Raw genomic sequence first — 27,487 nt, forward strand, 5'->3', positions numbered from 1 at the left:
GGGCTTGTGACCTGCCTGTAACAATCTCTACAATAGCTTAATTGGTATTTGCATGATTCAATTAGTTCATGGGCCAGCCTTTCCTTATCTTTGTAAATAAACCAATTCCTATGCTGAGCTCTTTCATATAAGAATGAACTGTGAATCCATCAGCATGGGTACCCCCGGCCTAACCACCTCCCTCTGTACCTTAGAAACAGAGCCTCGTTGCACCTAAAGGAAGAAGTCGGCTGGGGAAGAGGAGCTCCTTTGCTCTTTTCACACACACTCACAGATGGTAGAATGTACAATCAAAAAAATTAAGGAAAGAAGGGAGAAAGGGATGGATAAATGTGTGTGTGTGTGTGTGTATTTACTCTTGCCACCACCATACTTGGAGTCTTTTCAACTTGGGCAAGCAATTTTTGACAACTCGGGGATTCCTCCATTTCTAGGATGAAGCTTTAAAGGATGAGATCACTGGCAACATTTTAAAAAGTGACCTGTGGAAAAGCACAATTATCAAACAATCAAATATAAAGTGCCTACTTTTTGCTAGGCACTGATACTGGATCCTGGGCAGGCAAAGATAAACAACAACAAAACCACTTCCTGCCGGCAAGAATCTTCCATTCTATCATTCAGGGATATATGTTTTCCCACAACCTGGATTCTACCTACCAGAAGGCACTACTCAAAGAGAAGGTTGCTTTTCAAACAATTTCCCATTTTCAACAAATGGTGCCCCCCCCCCCCTCCCTCTAAACTCTAAACTCCAGGGCATCCTCTCCAGGAAATATGCGAACTTCTAGTTGATTGTTCCCTCCATCTTCTAATCCCAATTTGTTCATCCTGAGGCTCAAACCGTCCTACCACATTCTGGCTTTGATCCTTTTCACCCTCACAAATGGAAGCATCCCGGTCTGGCACCAAATTACACTCCAAGCCTCAAAACCTCCCTAGTTCTCTTAGCTATACTGAGTGGCCTTCACAATTGGGAAGCTAGCCCACAGTTCGTGTGGGCACGGCATAGGCTCACAGGATAAAGTAGCCAACGATGTGTTGGGTTGCAAAAAATCCTCCACAATCTGAAATGATCAGCTGAACCAAACGATATGAGATTCTAAAGGGCTCCATGTAAAGTCTTATACTTGGTTTAAAAATTCAATAGTAAAAATTCATGTTAGGAGTTGGGGGAGGAAGAGCTAAATCCACTTTTTCTAATAATGAGAAAAGCCTGGGAATGGTGAGGGGAATGTAAATGCAACTGGAAGCAGCAGTATGATGTGGCCACCAAAAGGGTCAATGCTTTGGGTTGCATTACATTAATTAGAGCAATGTCCAGAATAAGGGAAGTGCAAGCCTGTTGTCCTCTGCCGTGGCCCTCCCAGATTCAAAATATTGTGCTCAGTTTGAGATGCAATAATTTAAGAGGGTCATTGAACAAACTGAAATATGACCAGTGCCAGGTCACTAGGCTGGAGAAGGCTTACACAGGAGACCGGATCCCACGAGAATTTACTCGAGAGAAACAACTACATTTAAGTGGTAGAAGAGCACAAAGTAGACATCATTGTTGAGAAAACTGAGGCAAACAGATTAAGTTAATTGTCCAGGATCGCATGACTAGAAGGTATCTATGGCTGGATTTGAACTTAGATCTTCCCTAGGCCCACTGATTTAGCTACTGACCCAACTAATTGCATAGGAAGGCTTCACCTTACTCAGTTTGGTCCTAGAGGGAAGATCAAGGAAACACAGGTGGAAATTGTGGTGAAGCAGATCCCAACTTGATGCAATAAAAGCCTTCCTAAAGTTGTGAGGGCACTTCCTGACATGTAGCATAGGGGTATCACCAAGTAGCTTAAAAGGAGATAGAATAGACACCTCGAGCTTTATCTTCCATTTTCCTTTTCCAAGTGTGAATCTTGAAATTTCTCAGAGTTATGAATGTTAAAAAAATTCCCCATTGGGGAATTTTTCATTGGGACAATTCCCTATTGAGACCATTCCCCATTTTAAACAATGAAGGTACTTGATCAGGAATGTGAGAACTCTGACCTTATTCCATACATACTTAAGCATACTTTAGGGGAAGATAAAGTTGTAAACTCCTTACTGAACAATGAAAAAGTACTTAACTCATACTTATCGTGAGGCAAAAGCCCTTAAGCTAAGTACCTATAAAGGTCAGGCAACTTGTGAACTTACAAGGAACAAAGAGGTGAGAACTTACTCAGAGATTTTAGTCTACTCAGGTGTGGATTACTCAAAAGTTTAGTCTACTCAGGTGTGAATTCAGAATGGGCTGTCCTTTGGGAAATGTCTACTGTGATTGGTAGATGGAAGAACTTAGGGGAGGTGACATAGGAGAAAATGCCCTTTAAAAGGAGACAAAAAGCTCTCTAAGACAGTCAGCTGGGAAAGGCTGCCTTGAAGGGTCTCTCTTGAGACTCTCTTGGGAACATTCAGATTGAGGATTGAGCTGGTGAAGTCAGCTGAGATGGAGCTGGCCTGGTGTCACTAGAATCCTTGCTTGCTTGGACAGATCTTGTGGTGAGTGATTAAGGACTGACTGATCTTTTCTCTTAGGGCTTAGACCTGGGTTGGCCAGGACTGGCCAGGGCCAGCTTATCCCTTTCTCATTAATTCCTTTTCTCATTATTCCTTTTTTCCTCTCTTTCTCTAATTCCTCATCATATTATTAATTAAAGTCTCTATAAAACCCAGTTGACTTGGGTATATTCATAATTGGGAATATTTCCCTGGTGACCACCTTATATATTGATTAAAACAAGACACTGTAGTGAAACATATTTTCTGCGGTCACAATTTACTCACCCACTCTTATATCTACAACAATTTAAGTCTTCCACTATTTTAACTCACTACAGTTTATGACCTCAACCATTTTAACTCTTACAGTTTAAGTCTCCCACTATTTTAACTATTACACAAGGGAGACTTTAATTTCTGCCAGGAGAGCAAGCAAGAGTGGAGCCAGAAGCTTGGCCACTCTGCTCACCTCATTAAGAAGGGCTGCTGTATATCTGTTCCCTTAAATGTTAGTCTAGGCCTAGGGCCATGTTGGTGAACCTATGGCATGTGTTTTCGAGAGGGCTGCTCCCCTCCTTCTCTCCACGTGTGCCTGAGGACATTTCTTACTTCACCTGCCCTTCTGCCCAGCAGTCCCTTGGGAGCTCTTCCTTCCTCCTCTGTCTGGGGGTAATGTAGAGGCTCACATGTGGCACGAGGGGTGCAGTTTGGGCACTCAGTCTATAAAAGGTTCATTATCACTGGCCTAGGGGACATGTTTTTCAGGTAGAACCTAATTTAAGATGACTATTCATTATTTGGGGATAGTAGGATCCCAAGCATTATATCCAGGGACTGTCTCCCTTCCCACTAAATACCAGCTCCACAATGAACATACACATAGCAATTAGGAAAGAAGATTCAATTATCCATTTCAATTTGTTGTTCAGTCATTTCAGCCATGTCCAACTCTTTTTGGAGTTTGCTTGGCAGAGATACTGGAGTGATTTGCCATTTCCTCCTTCAGTTCATTTTATAGATGAGGAAACTGAGGCAAACAAGGTTAAGAGACTTAGCCAGGGTCACCCAGCTAGTAAGTACCTGAGGCTAGATTTGAACTCAGATCTTCCTGACTGGCACTCTGCCCCCTCCATCACCTGGCAAACAGAAATCAGAAAAAAGTATAGATAGGGAATGAGAAAATTCAACTGAGAGAAAAAGTCTTTGATCTCACTCAAGAGGATGTTTCCTAAAGTCTCTACTATGACAATCTGGGAATGGAGACATGGTAGAACCTGATAGTTCCTCTCATGCCAACTTTATTCCAGAGTTTTATTCTCCTTTCATCAAACTAAGGTGGGGTTGACCTCCCTTCCACCTCCTCTCTTAAAACTAGAAGAGTCCTTCACTCTGTCATATCTGGTGTATATTCTCATATGTATACTTTACATGGTTACTGTTTAGCTATAATTTAGGTAAATTTTGCTTTTTGCCACTCTGCTATATGTGTTCATTGGGTGGCTCAGTGGATAGAATGTTCAGCCTGCAGTCAGAAAGACACATCCTCATGAGTTCAAATCTTGCCTTGGACATTTACTAGCTATTCAGTTCTGGGTTAGTCACAAACCCCTGTTTGTCTTAGTCTTATCATCTGTAAAATGAGTTGGAGAAGGTTAGCAAGGCACTCCAGTATTTCTGACAAGAAAAATCCAAATAGGGTGATGAAGAGTCAGACTTGCTTGAAAAATGACTGAACAACAAGAAGTATGTTCATTGTTGAGCTGGGATTCAGTAGGAAGGGATACAAGTCTTGGATATAAAGCTTGGAGTCCTTATTTCCTCCCATTAATAAAACAGTAATCAGAAGTTATCTTGAACCTGAAAACCATACCCCCTAGAGCAGTGATGGCAAACCTTTTAAAGCCTTTTAAAAAACCATGTGCTCAGCCCCACCTTCCAGAGACTGAGCCACCCCCCTAAAACCTCCCCTCCATTGCTTTACCGCAGACAGGAGAGGGAGAAAGGGAGGGGATTGACCTGACTGTTCTGCTTAGGGGAGAGAGTAAGCGCAGAGGGGCAGGGAGGGACAGAGGGGAAAGGGAGCAGCTCCACTGGAGTCCCTCTGCCTTTCTAGTAACTAATTCTGCCAGGGATGGCCCAGGTGCCCACAGAGAGGTCTTTGTGTGCCATCTTTGGCACATGTGCCACAGGTTCACCATTATGGTCCCAGACTAATAATATTTAAGGAAGCAGATGATAGATTTAATTTTAGCCTAGTATTGCTGCCCCTCTCTGGGGAGAACCAAGTGGCCAAGCTTTTGGCCTCCATCCTGCACTTCCCTTCCCAGCAGGAAATAAAGACTCTGTTGGACAAGATAAGGCAGAAGAGATTAGAGATGTCTATTCTTCCTCTCTCTGAGGAACACCCCTGTGCTCCACGTGCAGGGAAATCCTTGTTACACTAATAGGAAGAGATGTGTAGGATCAAAGTTGGACTACTTGGAGAGATAATGAGTTCCCTGTCACTTGAGGTCATTCAGTGCAGGCTGCAGTGACTGTAGACAGGATTTTGCAGTTTCCCTATGGATTGATCACTAGATGATCTCTTGGGTTCCTTCCAAATCTGAGAGAATCTGGGATTTTGCTGCAAATGTTGTGAGAGGAGGGATGAAGGGAAAGGCAGGCTGTGGAGATGACTCTAGTGCTCGTGAGCAGACAAGAAAGCTGCCAGCCAGGTTACTGAATTTTGTAGAGGCCTAGAGTCCCACAAACTCTGTATCTAGGCTCATAAAAACAAATAGCCGGGCAGCTGGCTACCTGGGGACACATGCACACCTGAGCACCATTAGCTTAAAGGCCATAAACACCTGGGATGTGCACAATTAGATTAAGAACAGGTGTGTGTATAGACTTCATCTGTGCAATGGGGATGATGAGAGCAGCTGCATAGGAAGTAGCCTCCTGGAGGGGAGAGAGCTAGTGCTAATAGGACCTGCTCAAACCACGGGGTGAGCCATGGGCTGTGACCTTTCAGAAGCAAAGCTTCATCAGCTGTAAATGGAGTCAATAATGTGATGAGGGCCTCCACCTGAGTGGGGCCAGTGTCAGGGGACATTGTTACATCAAGAACACTGAATTCAAAGTCAAAGGACCTGGGTTTGAATTCTAACTTTGCTGCCCTTTTTGTGACCTTGGATAAGTTGTTTAAACTCCCTAAGCCTCAGTTTCTTCCTCTGAAAATGAGGTGACTATAGAAGACCATCTCTAAAGACTCTCAGTTCAGAAGCAGCTGGGTAGCCCAGTGGATAGAGAGCCAGGCCTAGAGACTGGAGGTCCTCAGTTCAAATCTGGCCTCAGACACTTCCCAGCTGTGTGACCCTGTGCAAGTCACTTAACCCCCATTGCTTAGCCCTTACCACTCCTGCCTCAGAACCAATATATAGTATTGATTCCAAGATGGAAGGTAAATGCTTAAAAAAAAAAAAGATGACTCTCGATTCTGGTTCTATCATTTATTGAGAGGGTGATAGTGGGTAGGTCAAGTTTACATCTCTGAGCCTCAGCTTCCCCATATTTAAAATGTGGACAGTAAATAGTACTAGTATTCCAACTTTCAGGGTTGTGGTGAAGATGAAATGGAAACATAAAGCTCTCTGTATATTTTCAGGCAGCCATACAGGTTGTCCCCAAAGGGGACAGCTTAAAACTAAGACTTTTTAGACATCATACATAAATGTAAGCTACTGCTCTGAATGAGCAAGGAGCTTGGGGGAGGCAAAAGGAATGGGTGGTGGGGACCAGAATGGATATTTAAATGTCAGTCAGCATTTTCAACCCGTGGCTATTAAGTTTTCTACTATAAAATGGAGATTTGAACCCTAGACTTCAATCCCCAGAAGTCCTTGGTATTTCCCAGAATTCCCTATAATCTCACCTGAGTCTCCACCTGGGTGAGATCACAATTAGTATTTAATGGGTCTCTGCCTCCCAAGAGCTCTCTTTCTCAACTCAGCCTTTGCAACGGTGTAGTAAGTAAGCTAAGCCCGAGCATTCTGAATTGGCTAATCAGCCATGGTCATGTGGTATATTTTATTTATTCCTTTGTTTTCTAATAATCCTTAATAAACCTCACAAAATATATTTCTATTACTAGAGACTAAATTTAATTTTTATACTACTTTTCCTCAGCTTCCCTGATAGCCAGCTGGATGTATAGACAGAGGACCTGTGTGACCTTGGGCAAGTCACTCTTTAGACCTCCATTCCCCTATCTTCAAATAATGTGAGTTACACTGATTTTTTTAAAAAACCTCTTACTTTCTACCTTAGAATTGATATAATCAATTTCAAGAAGAAGAGCAGTAAGGGTTAAGTGACTTGCTCTGGGTCACACAGCTAGGAAATATCAGGCTATATTTGAACCCAGGACATCCTGTCTCCAGGCCTGGGTCTCTGTCCACCAAGTCACTGACCTGCCCCTGGACTAAGTGATACTTTAAGCTCTCTTCCAGCTATAAATTCTATGATTTCCCTATGAGCCTTCCCTTTTCCCAGGTGGGCTCAATCATGGCCCTGTTCCTGGGAATGATAGTGACTACTCTCTTCCTTGAGAAACTTAGACCTTGTCAAGTCCAGGGGTCCCCTCTAATGACAAATACTTCTCTTAACTATAACCCCGTCTTGTTTAAAAAAAGTATTTTCCTCACAATCACCTACTGAAACAAAAGATACAAGGTGGATCGTTGTTACCATTTTATAGATAAAGAAACTGAGCCCCAGAGGTGAGTACAGAGTTAGTGAGAAGACCACTGAACTTGAATTCACAGAAGAACTGGATTCAAATGCCACCTCTGCCATTTAAGTGCTGTGTGACCATGGACGAGTCAACCTTTCTCGGTCTGTTTCTTCTGTAAAGAGAAGATAACAAAATCCCTAGTCCTCACTTTATATGGGGGTTGTGAGGATCAAATGAGCTAGCTAGTGGATGGAAAGCATGCTGCCCTGCAACTGAGATTAAAATTGTGCATTAGGTTCTCCTGGGACAGATCTGATTACTCAATATGAGTATTCCTTGCAATAATGTATAGAGCTCTCCATCCTCACCTCAGAAGATGAGAGAGAGGGAGAGAGGGAACCTTAGAAGTCATCAAGTCTAATCGCTTCATTTTAAGATGAAGAAACAGAATCGGAGAATAATTGATTTGTCTGAGTCATACACAAAAGGCAGGACAAGGATTCCAAGCTTTTCTATTGGGCCATACTGAGTATCATCCTGTGCAATTCTTATTTACATCCTCCTACAAATTTATGTGAGGGTCCATTCAACATGGTAGGGGTGGGTGAGTGGATGGATTCTTCTTTCAGATCTCTTGGCATTGTGTGAATGACATCCCACACTCTTGCTACGTTACCCGACTCCTCCCTTTTCATGTTATATATCTTTTAGATGTTATACTATTTCTGCACATTTGTGGCAGTCTACTCATGCCCCCCACATGCCTCTCCATTACCCTTTGGATGACCTCTAACTTTAATATAATAATATTTACTATAATTATAAGTCATGGTGTTATTATAGCATATTATTGTATTATGATTCCTCCACAAAGTCCTATTCTTATCCTTTGTGGTAGCATGAAGGTGATGCTGAACTATCAAAGGCTATGTCAATGGATCCTAAGCTCAAATGGGTTCTACTATACTGAAAAGACATAGAGACATGGAGACAGACTCAGTCTTATGTTTCATAACAAACTATGAAAAGAAGAAAAAAATTTCAGTGTCCTTGTGTGGCCCCTTTCTGCTTTCCTCAGTAATAGTGGGAGGTCAGAAAATGGAGCAAAGTTTTTAACACTATCTGCAGGTATCGGCTTTTTTTATAGATCACTTAAATTTGAGATCCTTGTCCAATGGTCAACAAATTGATATATTGATGGAAGAACTGAGCCACATCAATATTGGCATTGTCATGGTAAATGAAGCCAGAGAACAGAAGAAAGTTGCAGCTAAGTGTAATGTGTAAGTTGGAGAAACAAAGGACTTGGTGGCATTGGTTTCATCATATACCCAAAGGCATCAAGAAACATCATTTCATGGGATACTTGGCCATCTCAACTTGAAGGGCTCACAAAAAGATGAGCAAATTCCAAGAAGACAATTGTAGTTTGTGTCAACATTAGTTGCAGAGGATGAAGAAATAAATTTTATAGAAAACTTGGCAAAATCCTCCAAACCAATGAGCATATACTTTGTTACCTAATGGCGTCAGTCAATTGCTGGATCTTCATTCAGATCATGCCCTCTAACCCTGGATGCTGGGCCCTTTTCTCTTCTCTCTTTATACTATTGCATGTGGTGACCTCATCAATTCCCAGGGAATTAATTATCAGCTCTTTGCTGATGATTCTTAAATTTATTTTGCCCTAACCTGTCTATTGACCTTCAGTATCAGCTGTCTTTCAGACATCTCAAACTGGATGTTGAGTTTAAGAGTTCTACTGGACATGTCCCAAAGGGAAGTCATTATCTCTCCCCCTAAACTTTCCTCTCTTCCAAACTTCCCTATTAAGTAGTAACATACTCCCAGTCCTCAGGCTTATAACCCAGGCATCACCCTTGACTTCTCAGATCTCTCACCCCCATTTTCAATCTGTTGCCAAAGCCTCTTGATTTTACTTTGCTACATCTCTTGAATATGCTCCCTTCTCTCCTCAGAGATTGCCACCACTCAATACAAGCCCTCAACATCTCACATCTGGATTATCATCAGAATCAGCTGGTGGGTCTGCCTGATTCTCCTAAAGTGCAGGTCTGATAACACCACTGCACTCCCTACTCAATAAACTCCAGGGGATCCCTGTCATTTCCAGGAGCAAATATAATCCCCCCTTCTTGACATTCAAATCCCTTTAAACAGCCCTGCTGTTTATATCACTGCTGTACCCACATTTACAGTCTTATATCTCACTCCCTGCCATGTCCTCTGTTGCAGTGACACTGTCTTGCTTGGCATTCCACAAACAAGACTATCTCTCAGTTGCAGGCATTTTCTCTGACTGTCCTTCATGCCTATAATGCTCTTTCTTCTCATCTCTATCTCCAAGTTTCCCTGGTTTCTTCTAAGCCTCAACTAAAATCCCATCTTCTACAGGAAGTCTCCCCCCATAGTCTCTTAATTTCAGTGCCTTCTTTTCAGAGAAACCTGGGAAGATTATATGAACTGATACAAAGTGAAGTTAGCAGAACTAGGAGAACATTGTACATAATAGTAGTGCTAATAATTATCAACTGTGAAAGACTTAGCTACTCTGATCGATACAATGATACAAAACAATTCCAAAGGACTCAGGATTAAAAAAAAAAATGCCACCCACCTCCAGAGAGAAAAGTGTTGAATTCTTAGTGTAGACTGAAACATACTTTTCCTCACTTTGTTTTTCTTGCTACTTTGTGGCAATGTAGCTTATGTGTATTGCATGACTTCATATGTATAATGAGTATCATAGTTTTTGCCTTCTCAATGGGTGCAGAAGGGGAGGGCTAACGAATGTAGAAACTCAATTCAAAAAAGGATGTTAAGAATATACAAAAAAATATATAAATAAACTAAAAAAACAGTGCCTTTCTACTTATTTGCTATTTATCTTGTATATAGATTGTTTGTCCATATCTGTTTACTTGTTTTCTCCATTAGATTGTGAACTTCTTGAGGGTAGGCACTGTTTTATTACCTCTTGTAAGGATTAAAAATAGTTCAACTAAATTTATGAGTTAAATTGTTGTGGTGGTCACCATTTATAAAAATTAAAGTTAAACTATGAATCAGTAGGCTGTTTAGTAGCTTTATTTACAACAAGGTAGAGATAGTAAAGAGGGAAATGTAGGAAGGAGGTAGACAATATTTTCTAGCTGAAGAAATCCAGCTCAACTCTGATAAAGGCTCCCTCAGATCCCAATCTCCAACCAGGAGTCATGGTAGTCTCTTCTGAAAAAGTCTTACCAGGATAGAATCAATCTCCAGTGCAGAGACACCAATACAAAAGTCCTCCCTCAGCAAGAGCCACCAAGGCAGCAGAATGCTTCTTCAGCCCTCACCAATGAACTGCAGAAAAAGCCTCCTCATCAGCCAAATTCCTCCTAAAATGCCTCCTCTGGAGTTCTTGGACTGGCTTTTTATAAACAGTTTCTCCATATCACTTCCTGTCTCTCTCCCACTTCACCAGAACCAATCACAGTCTCCCAATTTGCCTGGCACTACCCCGGGGGCAGTGCTTATGTTTTTTTGGGGTGTGAACTTTCTTTGTTAGTAACTTATTAAGTGTTAAGTAGGGGTACTTTAAGTTTTTGATTGATTAACTTAAAATAGATAAAGGGAATAAACCCTTTCACACTCTTTTTGTATCCTCAGATCTTACTCCAGTTCCTGGCACGTACTGAGCACTTAATAGATTTTTATTGGCTGACTGACAATTTGAACATAGCCATAGGATGAAAAGTATATCGGAAAGTATGACAAATATATATATTTTTTCCTTTTCACAAGGGAGATCTTTATTGGAGATGATATATAATTAAATGTGTTGGTGATAAAAACAAAAAACATCAATAAAACACAACATAAATTAATATTTTAAAAGAAAATATGGTTTAAGTTTTAGAAACAAGAGGCTAAAGACTTATAGATGACATTAAAGCTTCACATTTATATATAATAAATATCTTCTGCCAGAAGAGAATCAGAAGGTGTTAGCGATGGTAAATATTGAATAATATTACACACAAAAAAGAAATCGACTTTGTTTTAACAGACAGAAAATAACTAGTTACTGATCTAATAGTTACATCACAAATAGCTCTGTATGTCTTTGTGTGCACATGGGGGTGGGCGTAGACAGGTCATTAACTAGTTAGAACAAAGGTCAAAATCAATATCCAATTAAAAGAAAGGATAATGGTGAAAAGGGGACATTTTGAACATTTGTAACAGTTTCATCCTGACCTATTCACACAAGAGACCACCATAAAAAAAACCCAAAAAAACAGGGAGTGGAAAAGGGTAAAGAAAGTGATAGTAACCAGGATTACTTCATGAAAAAGTCTCATGGATTAAAAATTGCCACAACAGAGAGGCCAAAAGAACTGTGAAACCACCTTATCCAGCAGTCATTTCCTTAGTACCTGGAGAGACATGGCAAGCAAAGACAATATTGGCTTAGTTGACCAACCTTTAGAGAAATATGGCAGAAGATGCTAAGCAATATCACCTCATAAAAGAGAGGAAAAACATAGAAAGCAAAAAACAGTCGACAGAAAGCTTGTACGGAGAAGCAGAGCCAAGATGATGGAGCAACAGGAAGATGTCTGGAAGCTGAACCCTCCCCCACAACTCTTCCATAAAGATCTGGAAAACACTACAAAATGGGGCAGTTAGAAGGCTCAGTGAATTGAGAGCCAGGCCTAGAGATGGGAAGTCCTGGGTTCACATCTGGCCTTAGACACTTCCTCTTGGGTAAGTCACTTGACATCCATTGCCTAGCCCTTACCCCTCTTATGCCTTGGAACCAATACACAGTATTGGTTTTTTAAATGGAAGGTATGGGCTTAAAAAAAAGGAAAGGAAAGGAAATGCTACAGGCTATGTCTTGAGGAAGGGGAGAATGAAGAAAGGGGTTAGTCTTAAGCAAAATAGACTCTAAGGAAGGTAGATTGAGAAAAGGGCCTTAAAGAAAAGAAAGAAAAGAAACAAACCTATGACTGGGCTGTGAGTGAAAGAAAGAGAAGAGGGGTTGGGGATCAGAAGAGGATTGCATCAAATCTAAAGCATTGGGGCTGAACACGTTCCCAATTCCAGAAGTTTGACTTTATAACTCTGATCAATGCAAAGACAAACCTTGTGTTAGGAGGCCTGAAGATAAAAAAGAGAAATGCTGGACTTAAGATGTATGCAGAAGAACACATACGTTCTATTGGACATGGCAATGTGAGGATTTGTTTTGCTTGGCTATGCATATGTAATATGAGTTTTGTTTTCCGTTTTCGATGGGGAATGGGTGGAAGAGAGAATTCATATTTGCTAACTGACAAAAAGTAAAATTAAAAACATATTAAAATAAAATTTTACAAAAGTATAGTGGCAAAAAAGGAAGTTTGACATGAGTCCTAACTGAACTTTATCATCCCAAGAGAAATCATGATGAATGCAGCAGGAAGACAAGAAATTGTTGGAGAAAGAAACAAAATGCTTAGATTTTTTAAATAGTGATCTGTTTTGGGCTACCACTTTTGGACCCTCATGCCTCAGTTCTTCACATGCTATATGAGGAAGTTGAAATTATATTTAAAAAGACGCAGTTAGAGAGGATTGTTGGACTAGACCAAATACAATCGACCTAAGTCATTTGTTAAGAGCCTACCATGTGTAAGGACTGTGCTGGGTGATAGGGACACAAATTAAAAAAAAAATGAACTAGTCCGTGCTGTAGAGGTGATGCTTTCTATCAGGGCTGAGTGATGTACACCTATACGCATATACGTAAGAAGTGAGAAATATAAAGCAACTAAAGAAGGAAGGCACTAGTAGCTGGGGAGTGGGTAAAGGCATAATGTAGAAAATAGTATTTTGTTTAAATCATGAAAGCATTGAGGAAAGCACTGCAGGAATAGGGAGCAATCAATGCAAGGGCCCACAAGGTATAGGAGTTGAAACTGTGTAATGATTGGAGAAGGCCAATTTGGCTGCACTGCAAAATGTTTAAAGGAGGATAACATATAAGGGGGCTGGAAAGACAGATTGAGTGCATCTTGTGAAGGGATATAAGAGCCAAATAGGGAAGGGGTGTTTGGGGGGTTTTTAATCCTAGAGGCAAAAGAGATTCACCAGAATTTTTACCATGGAGGGTGATGTAGTCAGACCTGAGCTTAAAGAGACATAGGCAAGGAGATTGCTACAATGACTCAGGTAAGAGGTGATGAATGCTTGACCCAAGTTGATGACTGTCTGAGGAGCGAGCAGAGGAGAAATGTAAGAATTATGTCAGAGAGGTAGAAAGAGTGTGACAACTGTTTGTTGAGCTTTGTGGTTTGAGAGAGAGTGAGGAGGACAATGCTGAGGTTAGGGGACCTACTGGGAGACTGAAAGAATGGTGACGTCTTCCAAATAATTAAGGAAGTTTGGAAGGGTTAGTTATGGGAAGAAATAAACCAATCATTTGACAAGCATTTATTAGCACTTACTACATTCTAGGAAATGTGCTAGGTACTGGGATTACAAAGGCAAAATAAAAATGAAATAAATAGACCCTGATTTCAAAGTTCTTTTCTGGAAATGTTGAATTTGAAAGGGCTAAGGGACATCCATTTCAAAATATCCAGTAGCCAATTGGCAGTGTGGGATGGGGACTCAGAATTGAGATATGGGTTAGACATATAGATCTGGAAGTCATTTTCATAGAGATAACAAACTTATGAGAGATGAAGAGGTCACAGAGAGAGAGAGAGAGAGTATATATATATATATGTAGCCATGTCTATAGCTGTATTTGCCAAGACAGAGCTTTGGGGGTACACCTATAATGAAATATGAATGCTAAAGCATGAAAAAGAGAATGAAGAGTGGTCAGTCAGGTACAAGAAGCATCGCGCCATGAAAACCCAGAAAAGAGAGATCACTTAAGAGAATACAGACATGGAGAGAATCTATGGGAAAAGATGGAATCTTGAAAATAATAAAATGATTTTTAAAATGACTTCTTATTTTTAAAAAAATTAAATGATTTACTTTTGTAGGCATTTATCATCTCTCCTTCATTTTGCCTCCACCAAGCTAAACAATAAAAAATAAAAATGAAACCCTCCTAAGAAATATTCATAGCCCAGTAAAATAAATTCCTACCACTGTCCATGTCCAAAAATATGTATCTCATTCTCTGGCAGCAAGTGGGTGGAGTGTTTCATCTTCATTCTTAGAACACATATGGATATCATTATATTGATTGAAATTTTAAAGTATTTCAGAATTTGTTTTTGTTTATAATGGTATTGTCATTGTGTAAACTATTATCCTAATTTTGCTCATTTTACTCTGCATTAGTTCATAGAAATCTTTCCAGTTTCCTCTAAAATTATCAATTTGTACAATAATATTTTATTTCATTCTCTCTCAAGTCTAATTCCCTTCATATAACTTTATTCCCCAATTGATGGATACCCCCTTGGTTTCTAGATCTTCATCACCACACAAAAAATCTGTTATAAACAAATTTTGTACATATGGGTTGTTTTTCTTTGATCTCTTTTAGATTTTTGCTTAGTAGCTATATCTCTTTTTCAAAAAGTATGCACAGTTTAGTAAGTTTTGGGGAATAGTTCCAGATTATTTTGAAGAATAACTGGACCATTTTACAGATCCCACCAAGTATACATTAATGTGCCGTTTTCCCTCAGACTTTCTAACTGTTGTCATTTTCCTCTTGCCATCTTTATTAATCTAATAGATGAGATCTGAAATATCAGGGTTACTTTAATTTATATTTCTGTAATTATTAATGATTTGGAGTATTTTTTCATATATACTTTGATAATTTTTATTTCTTACTTAGAAAACATGCTTGTTCATATCCCTTGACCATTTATCTATTGGGTAATGGCTCTAAGTCTTATTAATTTGAATCAGTTCCTTATTTATCTCAAAAATGAGACCTGTATCAGAGAAACTTGCTGCAAAGATTTTTATCTCATTTATTTGAGAAATTATTTTAAGAAGAAGAAAGAAAAATCATTTTCTGGGAACAAAGAACAAAATATATAATAAGTTATCCATTCATGTGAATGCAGAGAGAAAAATAAAAATGATGGATTTGTTCAGAAGGGACAAAGGACAAGAACATTTATGGTATGCATGTTGACCTAGTTTCTTTAAAAGTTATGAATGCAGATAATGTAGATTTTCAAAGACCTGATGAAGAAACTATTGAGATGATTACAGAAAAGACATGGGTAGCAATAGAGAAATCTATGCCTTAGAAGGTCGCCATTATTACACCAGTTTGAGCCGCAGATAAACTAGCTCCAGCTCAGCACATCTAGGACACATCATCTTAGCAAAGAATCCTTTCAACTCTGGAGCTAAGCAAAGATTTATTTGGATGGTGGAAATGCAGAAATATTTAATGGAGTCTCCAAGATTCACAATTAAAAAGATTCTTTTTTTTGCGTTAGAGGAAATACCAAAAGAATGGGAAAAAGTAATAAGCAATATTATTACAGAATAAATAAACTAAAAAGTGCAGGTCTCATTGTATGTATGTGTGTGTGTTTGTCAATTAAAATAATTTGGCTGGTTAGAGCAAAAGATCTCCTTTAGACTTTACTCCACATAGGAGTCTCTTACACAAATGTTAAGGTCATACTTGATTCCTTAAAAATGCAATCATAGGCAACAACCTCTGTTCAACACCTATTACCATCAAGAATAAGCTACTATGATTCATGTTTGCCAATGGTATTTACCCACTGTCATGGAGGATATCTTGCACAGCTGTCAAATGGAAGAGAGATACTCAACAGATAATGTAGCTCCCCAAAATCCATTATGTTTTGGGAGAACTCAAAAAAGTAAGGATACCAATCACACCCTCAGAAAAAGCAAAAATCAAAAGACTGATTTAAAAGAGACAAACAGGAAGGCCACATTATCTTCAAGGGCACAACAGAAAATGATAAATATCAATACCTAATATATAGGACAGCTAAGTGGCTCAATAGATAGAGTGCCAGACCTGGAGTTAGGAGGACCTGGGTTCAAATCTGGACTCAGGCATTTCCTGGTTGTGTAATTCCAAACAAACCACTTAACCCCATTTGCCTAGCCCTTGCTCTATTACTCAGACAGAAAGCAGAAGTTAAAACAAAACAAAACAAAAACACCTAGTATGCACTGAATGGCAGTTTCTACTTAAAGAAAAAGTTAATTGACTTACAGGAAGAAAATAAACAGCAAAACCACAATTTGGGGATCTCATTGTAATCCTTTTATTTCTATACAAATAAAAAATGAGCAGGAAAAAAGTTAAGGCACTTAATTAAATTTTAGAAAAGTTAGATATGATTAATCTCTAGCAATTATTGAGTAGGAATAGAAAGGAGAGTGCATACTTTTCATATGTGTATGGCACCTTTATAGAAATTGACCATATATTAGGGCATAAAACTTCACAAACAAATGCAAAAAATCAGAAACATTAAGCCCATAATTTGCTGACCATAAACAATAAAGTTATATCCAATGAAAGTTCTTTGAAGAGAGGATTAAAAATAATTGGAGATAAATAAATTAATCCTAAATAACAGATAGGCTAAAGAATGAATCACTGAACCATTTGATAACTTCATAAAGAAAATGACAATTACATATTTTCCTAAAACTTTGAATATTCAACTGAAGTAATCCTTAGGGGAAATTTTTTTTATCTGAAAACATTTTCATTAGCAAAAAGATAAAGAAAGATCAATGGATTGGATATTCAACTAAAAAAAAAAAACAAAAAACAGAAGAGCATCAATCAGCTCTTCCAAGTTAACACCAAAAGAGAAATTAAATTTAAAAAATTTAAGAAAGCTTATAATATTGAAAGCAAAAAACAAAAACAAAACATTGCATTGGTAAATAAAACTAGCAACTGATTCTTAAAAACAAACAACCTAATAGGCAAACCATTAGAGTGGAAAAATAATTGCTAGTTTCAAAAATGAACCTACCTCCTATGGAACAGATCATATCCATTGAAGAAACATTGAAGGATGATGATGATGTTGATGTTACTGAGATCTCATAGCTAGTGATCAGCAAAGCTGGGATTTGAAGTAGTCACTCTTTCCACTATGACAGTGAAGCCTTCTTAATATTCCTGAAAAATGGTCACCTAGCATCTATTCAATGAAGAAGAAGTAAGACATGACATGATCAGAAAATATTTCCTTCAGTTACTCTCCAAAAAACTTATAACTTTAATCAAATAGATGAATATTTATAAAAATGCAAAAATCCATATGAACAGAATAAGATATAAAGAATTTAAGTACCTCGATCTCAGAAAAAATTGAATTGCTGAAGAAAGAAAACCTAGGAGCAGCTGAATTTGCAAATGAATTCTATGTAACTTTCAAAGAAAAATTAATTCATATATTGAACTACTTTCAAAAAATAAAAGGGAGTCTATCAAATTCATTTAATGATATATATATCATTTTGATATCTAAACTAAGAAGAGACAAAATAGAGAAAGAAAACCATAAACCCTAATGAAAATCAGTGCAAAAAAATTAAATAAAATATAAGCATAATATCTTATCAAAAATACTGCATATTATGACCATGTAAGTTTTATACCAGGAAAGCAGAGTGATGCAAGGTTAGGTAAACTATAACAGATCAAATTAACAACAAATAATAAAAGTTATTATGCTATATTGACAATGTACCAATAAAAATATTATTCTGATAGATTCAAGAAAAACTGGGCAAAACACAACACTTATACATTTTAAAAACATTAAAAAGCATAGGAATAAGTGGAGCATTGCTTAATATGGCATGTAGTGTTTATCTAAAACCAAAATCAACATTCTATGTTCTGCAGATAAACTAGCTGCTTTTCAATAAGACCGGTGGTAAATCAGGATGTCCATTATCCCCATTATTATTTGATACAGTGCTTGAAATGCTAGTTATAGCAATAAGACAAGAAAAATAAATTGAGAGAATAACTATAGGAAAACAAAGAAACAAAATGATCACTTTTTATAGATGATATTATGGTCTACTTGGAGAACTCTAGAGAGTCAACTAAAAATTAATTGAAACAATTAATAACTTCAGCAAAGTAGCAGGATATGAAATAAACCTACACAGATAATAAATGGACAGCCTAAGTACTGCATTGTTACCCAGGAAATGTAAGGAGGCCTAGAGGAAGGAATTGAGTACATCCTCTGGAAGATCTGAGCGAAAACTTGTATGAGAAGCACACAAGTTGATAAGGTTGAAAAACCCGTTGTGATCTGCACTGATAAAGGGATAGATCACATCTATTGAAGAAGCCGATGAAGGATGCCGATGATGCTGATGTGACTTGCTAAGCTTTCATAGCTAGTAAATGGTAGAGCTGGGATTTGAGTCACCCACTTTTCCCACTATGATGATGAAGCATTCTTAATATTCCTGAAAAGTGGTCACTCAGCCTCCACTCAAATATTTCTTTTCAGAGGGAGCTCATCCCCACTCTATGCTTGTGTCAAGAGCTCTGCCTGAGCTAGATGTCAGTCCATCACTGATGGATACCTATTTCTAGAAATGGGTTTAGGACCCTGGTCCCTGCGTTATCTTCTGAAGGTGACTAGTCCCAGCCCCCCTCAGGTATCTGCAGGTATGAGGGCAGGTGCATGATCACTTTTCCCCCTCCCAGTCCTCCTTTCCTTGCAGCAAGGTCCTGGACCCAGTCTTTGAGGGCTTCTTAGCAGGGCTCTAAGTAGCTGGTCAAACACAAGTAAAACTTTTCTCCAGTTTCCCTTCTCTAGCCCTCCAGGAGACTTCAAAGTTGTGGCAGGTTCATCACCTGCCTGTGGCAATGGTGACAGCAGCAGCAAAAGCAGGAGCTAGAGAAAGGTGATTACTTCCTCTCTTTCCCAACTTTCTTTTCCTGCATTAATCTAAAAACCCACTTGATCATTTTTCTATCATTCCAGTATCAAAGACTTGTTTAATGAAGATAGATTTCCTGAATGAGGCCACAAATGCTCATTCTCCTTAGATGAGCTGATTAAAACCAATTAGACCTTGTCAAGTTGGTCCCTGCCTGGGCTGTGAGGGCCTCAGATTAGGTAACTAATCCCAGGTCACATGCTTGGGAAAGAGAGGAGTGTGATGTCCAGCACATCAGCTTGGGGGTGGGCTGTGTAGTGCCCTGAATATGGGGCAAATCTTACCCCAGGTGATATCCTACCAAAGATGGTTCTGCTTAATTTGTGTACTTGGGCGAGAAGGGCCTCCAAGGTCAACAACTGGGGTAGTGTAGTACCCAAACTTGACCTAGAGCTGATAGACTGGTGAGTGGTCAGTTGAAGAGGCCCATTCACCAATCATCCCTGTCTTTGGACTCCTTGGCTGGAGCTTGGAAGCCTGGGACTGGATGTTCAGTAGTTCTTAACCTTCTCGTAGTCTGGTGAAGCCATTCTCAGGATGATTTTAAATGAATAAACTAAAATACATAGGATTACAAAAGGAAAACAATGATTTTTGAGATAGAGTAGCCAAAATAATTAATAAATAAATTCCAGATGTCAGGTTAAGAACCTTAAGAGGGGCTGCGGAGATGACAAGTGTGAGAAGAACACACCCCACAAGCTTATAAACGTAGTAATCATTGTTTGGGCATTAGTCAGTGTTCTGAGAGAACCCAGACAGCCAACCCTGATTCTCACCAGAGCTCACCTACTCTCACCACCTCCAAGACTAATAAAGGGCCAGTTGTTATTATTTTTTCCTTGGTAAAAATTTAGCCGAAAATGTACGCATCATTAAATATGGAAATCCAAATTTTATTACCAATTTGCTAGATCCAAACTGACACCAATTAAGCAAAAAAGATATCATTTATAAAAAGGCAGAGTTCAACTCGTATTAAATATGAAATGTAATTTTCGGCTGCTTTTGATTTATTGCTGGTGGTATATTGTTCAAAGAAGCATGTTATATTTCAATAGAGAAATATTGTTTATTCATTAATATTTTAAAACTTGCTTATTGCTGTGTAGGGCTCTCACGGAATGAAACTTATGATTTAAACCATGAATTAATAAACACATTTGAAAGTGTTAGATGAGATCACAACCTCTCATTTTTCATTTTCCTGGGAGCATATTAAAGTTTGATAATTCGGCACCGACAATTTTTTCTTGTAAATAAAGATGCAGATTCCGAATTAGTTGGCTAATTTCAGGTAACTGGGGGTATGAAGCAATAACCTGTGAGTCTGTGTCAAGATAGGAGAGATTCCCTGTAACAAACCAAGGGAAGATGCTTTGGGTTCATTTTTATATTCTTCATAAATCTTCAGTTTAGGGTCCCTAGCTGGCTGTCACCAACGCCGTTTTGAAGCTTGAACATTTGTGCGTATGTTTGCAAATACGTCTGTGTATACACCTGTGAATGTGTGTGCTGTGCATGTTAATAGGCATGAGTACATGTACACACAGAACATTTATTAAAAACACACCTGCATCTACTATCTCTCTTTAGGTACCCACATAAACATGCAAGTCTCTGTAGCTGTCTCTGTGATGCAGAGACAGAGAAAGATTGCTCATTGGAAGGGAACTACTGTCTGAACTACCATACTATCTACCAGCCTCAGTGGAGTACAGTGATGGATGGAATAGCCCTGGGATCAATCTTGATGCCAATTGAGGGGTTCCTGATACCTCCACTAAATATAAATTTGTAGGAGCCATAGCTAGGAGAGTCCTTAGACATCATATGGTTCCATTTCCTCATTTTATAGATCAGGAAACTGAGTCCTGGAGACCTTAAGTCATTTGGACAAGTATCCCAGCTAAAAGATGTTAGAGACAGAACTCAAACCAAATGCCTGAATCTGAATCTGATACTCTCTCTGCTATATTACTATCTCCCCCGCTCACCTGTGTGCCAGTGTAACTCAATTCAGTTTAACAAACACATCTTATAAGTGCCCACTATGTGCGATGGCCATGAGAAGCAACGTGGAAATACAGTGGAGAGAGCAATAGACTGGAATTTAGAATGTCTGGGTTCAAATTATGTTTTTCCTCCAAATATCACCAGTGTGATCTTGGGGAGTTTAACAACCTTGCATAGTCTTTTTCCTCATTTGTAAAATGAAAAAGTTGGGGATAAATCACTTAAGCTCTTTGGAACATAATTTTCTTACCTGTAAAATGAAAGTATTATGATAACTGACCTCCAGCTCCAAACTCATAATCTAGCCCTAACTAGGTAATATTTAAAGTATGACGTGGTCTAAGTCCAGTGATCTGATGCTTACAGGGATGTCTTCCAACTCCAAAAGCCTGAGATTCAAAACTTTATGTGCTAGAAGGGCACAAACTCTATCCATTCTATTCAATTCATACACACTTAACCAGGCCCTATATGGCCTGTCCCAGGTGCTGGGAACACAAAGACAAAGACTGCCCGAGACCTTTCCTGCCCAGAAGGAGTTTATATTCTACTGGAAATGCCTATCTGGAAAAGTTCTGAGTACAAGCCAGATAATGAACTCTGTGGTTGCTCTTCAAGGACCATTCTTGATAAGGGCATCAATGTCCATTACTTGATGAGTGAATAGGTAGATAATGGATTTTTTCAACCATAATAACTCATGAAAACTTTCTCCTAAAGAGAAGAGGGATTGGGATAGGGATTGGAGATAGAATCTACACTCAAGAAAACCCAGAATGTTCAAGATATTTTGTTCAGTACTAGAGATACAAAAATAGATGAAAAATAACATGATCTCTGCCCTCGGGTAGCTTGTGATCTAGTAAAGGGTATAGGTTGGTCTTTTTCATAAATGTTTTGATTCATAGAATTCATAGAATCGCAGAGTTCAAAGAATTATCAGACATAAACAAAAATGCCCTCTGCAACCTACACCCCCCAATGTTTACTCATGCTTTTTTTTTCAAAGATCTCCAGTGAAGATCCATTTGTGGATAGCCCAATTATTAGAAGAATTTTCCTCATGTCAAGTCCAAATTTCCTGCTTTGCAACTTCCATCTATTTCTCTGTTCTACCCTCTTGAACTAATCTCTCTTCCATAAAATAGCATCAGATCTTTGAAGATAGCTCTAAAGACTCTTGCCAGCCAAGTTTTCTCCAAACTATCTGTACCTCATTCCTTCAGCTGATCTTCATGCCACATGATCTCAAAAACCTTCACCATATTGCACTATTTCCTGTAGACATTCTCAATCTTATCGATACTTTTCCTAAAATATGGTACCCCAAACTAAATACATTCTTTCAGATAGGGTCTGACTAGTACAAGATACTATGGAATGATCATCCCTCTAGTCTTAGATACTATGTCTTTCTTGGTTTTCACATCACGTTCTTGACTAATGTTGAGCTTATAGATACAGATAGCTCCATCCAAAGGGTACAGATAATATTAAAGTTGAAAAATACATACGTCAAATACTCTCTTCTTCCCTCTCTCCTTCCCCTCCTCTTTCCTTTTTCTGTCCCCCTTTTCCCTCCTTCATTCTCTCTGTTCTCTCTTCTTCCTTCGTTCTCTCTCTCTCTTTTTTTTTGTTTTTTCTTTCCTACATATTCTATCATATGTACATATTGTTTCTCCAAATAGATGGTTGGTAGGTTCCTTGCAAATAGACATTGTTTGATTCTGCATCTTAGCCTCTCCTGTGCTTTTTACAGTGTCTGGCATGTAGTAAGCTCTCAACAAGTGCTTTTTGACTGATTGATTTACTTAATCCTTGTCACAGGAAGATCAGCAAAGAACCTGGGAGATCTGATAGTAGTCATATGGAAGAGGGAATAGCCTTCTTTGCCTTGGCCCCAGAGGGCCACGAGCAATGAGTAGAAGCCAAGAGAGGAGGCAAATTTAGGCTTCAATGTTAGGGGAAACTTTCTAATAATTAGAACTATCCCAAAGTGGAATGGACTGGGGCTTTTCATGTCACTGGAAGTCTTCAAAATGAGGTTGGATAATTACATGTTGGGTGGGTGGGATTTGAGGGATATTCTATATTGGGCATGCTATATGTTGGATATATTGAATACTGGGTGTGTCATAAGTTGAGTACTTTGAAGAGGGAGATTCTTGCTCAGGTGAGAATTGAACTAAGTGACCTCTGAGTTTCCTTTCATCTCTTTCAACCTGTGATTCTGTGAAATGTGGCTGATAAATGGTAATTGTGCTGGAATTGCTAAAGAAATATTTAACAGAGAAGGGGAAGAAACACATCTAAGCATCATTTAAGAGGGAAAACTGGTAAAAACTGTATAGTGCTTTATAAAGTAAAATAACAGGAGAAAAGAGTACATTAGTGATAAAGTACCTTTGACAGGTTGGATTGACTAGATAAAGGAAACAGAATTTAATAATGCAAGCTACCACTCAGGGCTGGAAGGGACATCAGAGGCCATCTAAACCAATGAGAACCTGAAGAGAAATTCCTTCTACCGTAGCCCCCTCAAGCTTCACCCAGGCTCCACTTGAAGCCCTCCAGTTATGAGGAACTCACTACTCCCTGAGGGAGACTTTTTTTTTCAGCTTTAGGCATTTGCTCTCCCACCGGGCTGCATTACCATAACAATCTCCGACATTTCAGTTTTAAGAACTCATTTCATCCTTTAATAGAAAATGACAGTGCCAGTCACTGAGAAAGCACCGAAGGTTCACTCTGAGAATAAACCTCACGAGTCTCCTCCCTAAGTGGTCTTGCCTGCTGGGGGTTGATCTCTTTCTACCACAAAAGAGGGTGCATTGTGAGCCAGGGTTAGTTGGGTCAGGCTAAAGAGTAAAGAGGAGAGGGCAAAGGATGAGGGTGGAAGGAGATCCTGCTAAAAGAACAGGCGAAGTTCCTTAGCCTTCCCAGATGAAATGACTTATCTCATAAAAGCTTAGAGAGGAATGAAATCTAGGTGCCATCTTCTCCTATTAGAATTTAAGCTTCTTAAGAGCAAAGAGTGTCTGACATGCTTTTATCCCCAGCACCCAACCCAGTGTCAGGCACATAGTGGGTAATTAACACTGGTTCATTTATTCATCCCTAGTAGTATGACTACTTGAAGCTCAGGGCTCAGTGAAATCTAAAATCTTTGATGAGAAAGGCACTGATGGGATCATGGGATGTTTCTACACAAAGGGAAAAGACTAGCATTAGATCAGAGGTGGCAATGTGAGATGCCTCACTCTGGGACTTCTCCGACTTCTCCACTCTACTCCAGAAAGTTCATTACTTGGAAAGCCTCATCATCCTGAAACATCCCATCAGCCTTGATGCTCCACCTCATCACGAACCTCTGTTCCCCTGATTGGAGGGAGGAACTCCAAAATTCACATTTAAGGAGGGAGCTCAGTTCAGATACTTCATTGCTCCCTTGGATGCTATTCTCTGACTTCTTCACAATTCTCTTGAGTTGGATATCTTCCCCTTCCTACTCTTCTTCGGATGTTCAGCCTTTTCTGAGCTGTCTTCCTCCATTAAATTGCAAAGTCTTTGAAGGCAAGGATTATCTTTTTTCATAGTGCCTGGTACTTAATAAATGTTCACTGACTATTGACTAAGGTCTCTTCCAAATTCAAATTGTATGATCTGATAAGGTGACTTTGGCAGTGTGTGAAGAATGGGTTGGAGGAAGAAAAAGCATTCACAGTTAGGTGACACCCTTTATTTATAATGTATTGTAGGTATTGAAGGCAGCTAGCTAGATGACTCAGTGAATAGTGTACTGAACCTGGAGTCAGGAAGACTCAACTTCCTGAATTTAAATCTAGTCTCAGGAACTCACTAGCTCTGTGATCCTTGGGCAAGTCACTTAGCCCTCACTTTCTTCATCTGTAAAACGAGCTGGAGAAGGAAATTGCAAAACATTCCAGTATCTTTGCTATGAAAACCCCATGGACAATTGGTCCCTAGGAGTTGGACACAACAGAGTGGCTAAACAACAACAAAAATGGGGGAAGACCAAAAAGTATAAAAGAAAGATGAAAGATGAGTAGGGACAGAGAAAGAAATCCAGAGAACAGGCCATCAGGGAGGAATAAAGCAGTAAACAACTTGAGTGTTCTTTAAATTCTATAAAATTCTTTAAATTGGAATTCTTTAAATTCTTTAAAATGGAATTGGCCAATTAGAGAACGGGATGGTCGGGCTCAAAAATCTCTCTAGGGTAAAAAAGTAACAGAGTTTCTAATTCCTCATATATAAAATGGAAATACTATATTCACCAGTGGTGAATGGCTATGAAGATAGGGAGGGAAAGGAAGGAGGGAATTAGCATTTATTAAATGTCTACTATGAGCCAAGCACTGTGATCAGCACTTTAGAAATATTATCCCACTTGATCTTTACAACAACCTAGGAAGTAGATGCAAGTATTGCTCCTACATTTTATAGTGAACTCAGGTCTTCCTGACACTAGTTCTAGCAGCATTCTATCCACTACCCCTCCTAGCTGCCCATTATATATATTATAAATATTAATATATTAGATATGACATATAATATGATGTAATATTGTAGTATAATAATATTATAATGACATTATATAATGATGCAATTAATGACTTAGTCCTCAGTTTTCCTAGCAGTGGTGTCTCGCATTAATGTTATCTTCCCCTTCTGTACCATGATAGGTATGTTGAGTTGAGCTCACCAAGCACTGGATTTGTAGCTGAGAGATCTGGGGTCAAATCCCAGCTCTCCTATTGATTGTGTTGATGCTTTGGGCAGGTCACTAACCTCCAGGAGTGACATACCTTCTCTGTCCAATGAGAGGTCTAGACTTGATCCTGATGCTTAAGGTCTCTTAGCACTCCCTTGAAACCCTTTGGTCCTATGAATCTCCAAGGACTGACCAGAGAAGCCGTGTTAGCAGGAGGGAGCCTCCCCTTTATCCCCACGATATTCCTGGTCAGTCATCTCTCCCACTGGGCTTGCTCTTGTTCATTCCTCCCTGGTCTTATTTTCTGGCATCATCAGCAGGAGAGGCCATTAAGAGCTATAAATAAACAAACTCGTAATAAGAAAAACAAGCAGGCGGATTTATGGCTCAAGATTTCTATGGAAACCAGAGGCTGAGAGGGAAGGGAAGGAGGGAGGAGATGAATGCTACCCCAGCCCAAGGCTCCATGTAAAAGCATATGAGGGAGTAGAAAGAGCTCAGGATTTGGGTCAGAGGAGCTCGGTTTGAATCCCAGCTCTGTCTGCCATCTGTGCATGATTGGGTAAGTCACTTAAACTCTTTGGGCCTCAGGCTTCTCCTTTGGAAAATGAGGAGATGATTTCTAAGTGTCCCTCAATGACTGAAAATCTATGACTCTTCAGATTACAGGCTTTGACCTTGGAGTTGTATTCACTTCTCTTGGGTCAAGTGTCCACGTGCCCAGAAGTGAGTCTCTATGTGCTTATGCTGGTATGTGTATCCTGACTATTACACTGATTGTTTCCTCCCTCTGGTGGGTGATGCTAACAAAGGAGGTGGTTTCCCTGGCAACCCACATGCCTGATTTTAAGGAGGTGGCTCCTCTGGGGACAGAAGACCCATGACCTGCCCTATATGATGCTCCTGGGTTAGCAGGCTGGGTTCTCAGAGAGCTTTCATGTAGGGGTCATCACCAAGCAGGTAGGGGTCCTGGTTTGTCCTCTGTCTGAAGGCTGGGGTGCCTGGCTATACTATCTTTGTTCATTTGTGGAACCAGAGTCCTTGGGGTTATATTCTTACTCTAGGGATGGAGCCTTTTTCTATATAATAATCTCTTCCCTACTCGGGTCTGGGGTATTTGGCAACATAGTTATCCATCTTCTTTCATCCTGAAGTCATTGCCGTAGGTTTCCTAAGAGGATAGCACCACTGATCTTGCAGTTATTTCTCTGGCTTGGGTGTGGTATTGTTTGTTAGTCACCATCCTGATGCAGGGCTAGAAGTTCCTAGCCATTTCTCTGCTATAGGGCAGGGTGTCTCAGGTCCAAAATCATCCCTCTGCTTTAGGAGTAGGGGGGTTCAGTTATCTTACTTTGGGGCTAGGCTTTCTACCAACCTTTGGTAGAATTTGGGTTTACTTATTCTACAAAGTTTTCCATTCAAACCCTAATAGCCTTATCTGGGGCTTCTTCCCTAATAAGTGACTAGGTTATTTGCTTGGTGAAGGTACAGGATGGGACAAGTAGATAACAGGACCATAATGCTTT

General features: G+C 39.4%; 1 long non-coding RNA gene across 1 annotated transcript; it reads right to left on the bottom strand.

The window, feature by feature from the left end:
- Positions 1-235: 235 nt before the first annotated feature.
- LOC103093624 (uncharacterized) lies at positions 236-26,730 on the bottom strand. Its single transcript, XR_008915273.1, has 4 exons — positions 26,639-26,730; positions 26,056-26,297; positions 17,269-17,439; positions 236-482 (listed from the first exon to the last, which is right to left on the bottom strand). It is a non-coding gene; the product is annotated as an uncharacterized LOC103093624 (long non-coding RNA).
- Positions 26,731-27,487: the final 757 nt, after the last annotated feature.

The sequence above is a fragment of the Monodelphis domestica genome, chromosome 1 (genome assembly GCF_027887165.1).
Source record: "Monodelphis domestica isolate mMonDom1 chromosome 1, mMonDom1.pri, whole genome shotgun sequence".
In the NCBI taxonomy this organism is placed as follows: domain Eukaryota; kingdom Metazoa; phylum Chordata; class Mammalia; order Didelphimorphia; family Didelphidae; genus Monodelphis; species Monodelphis domestica.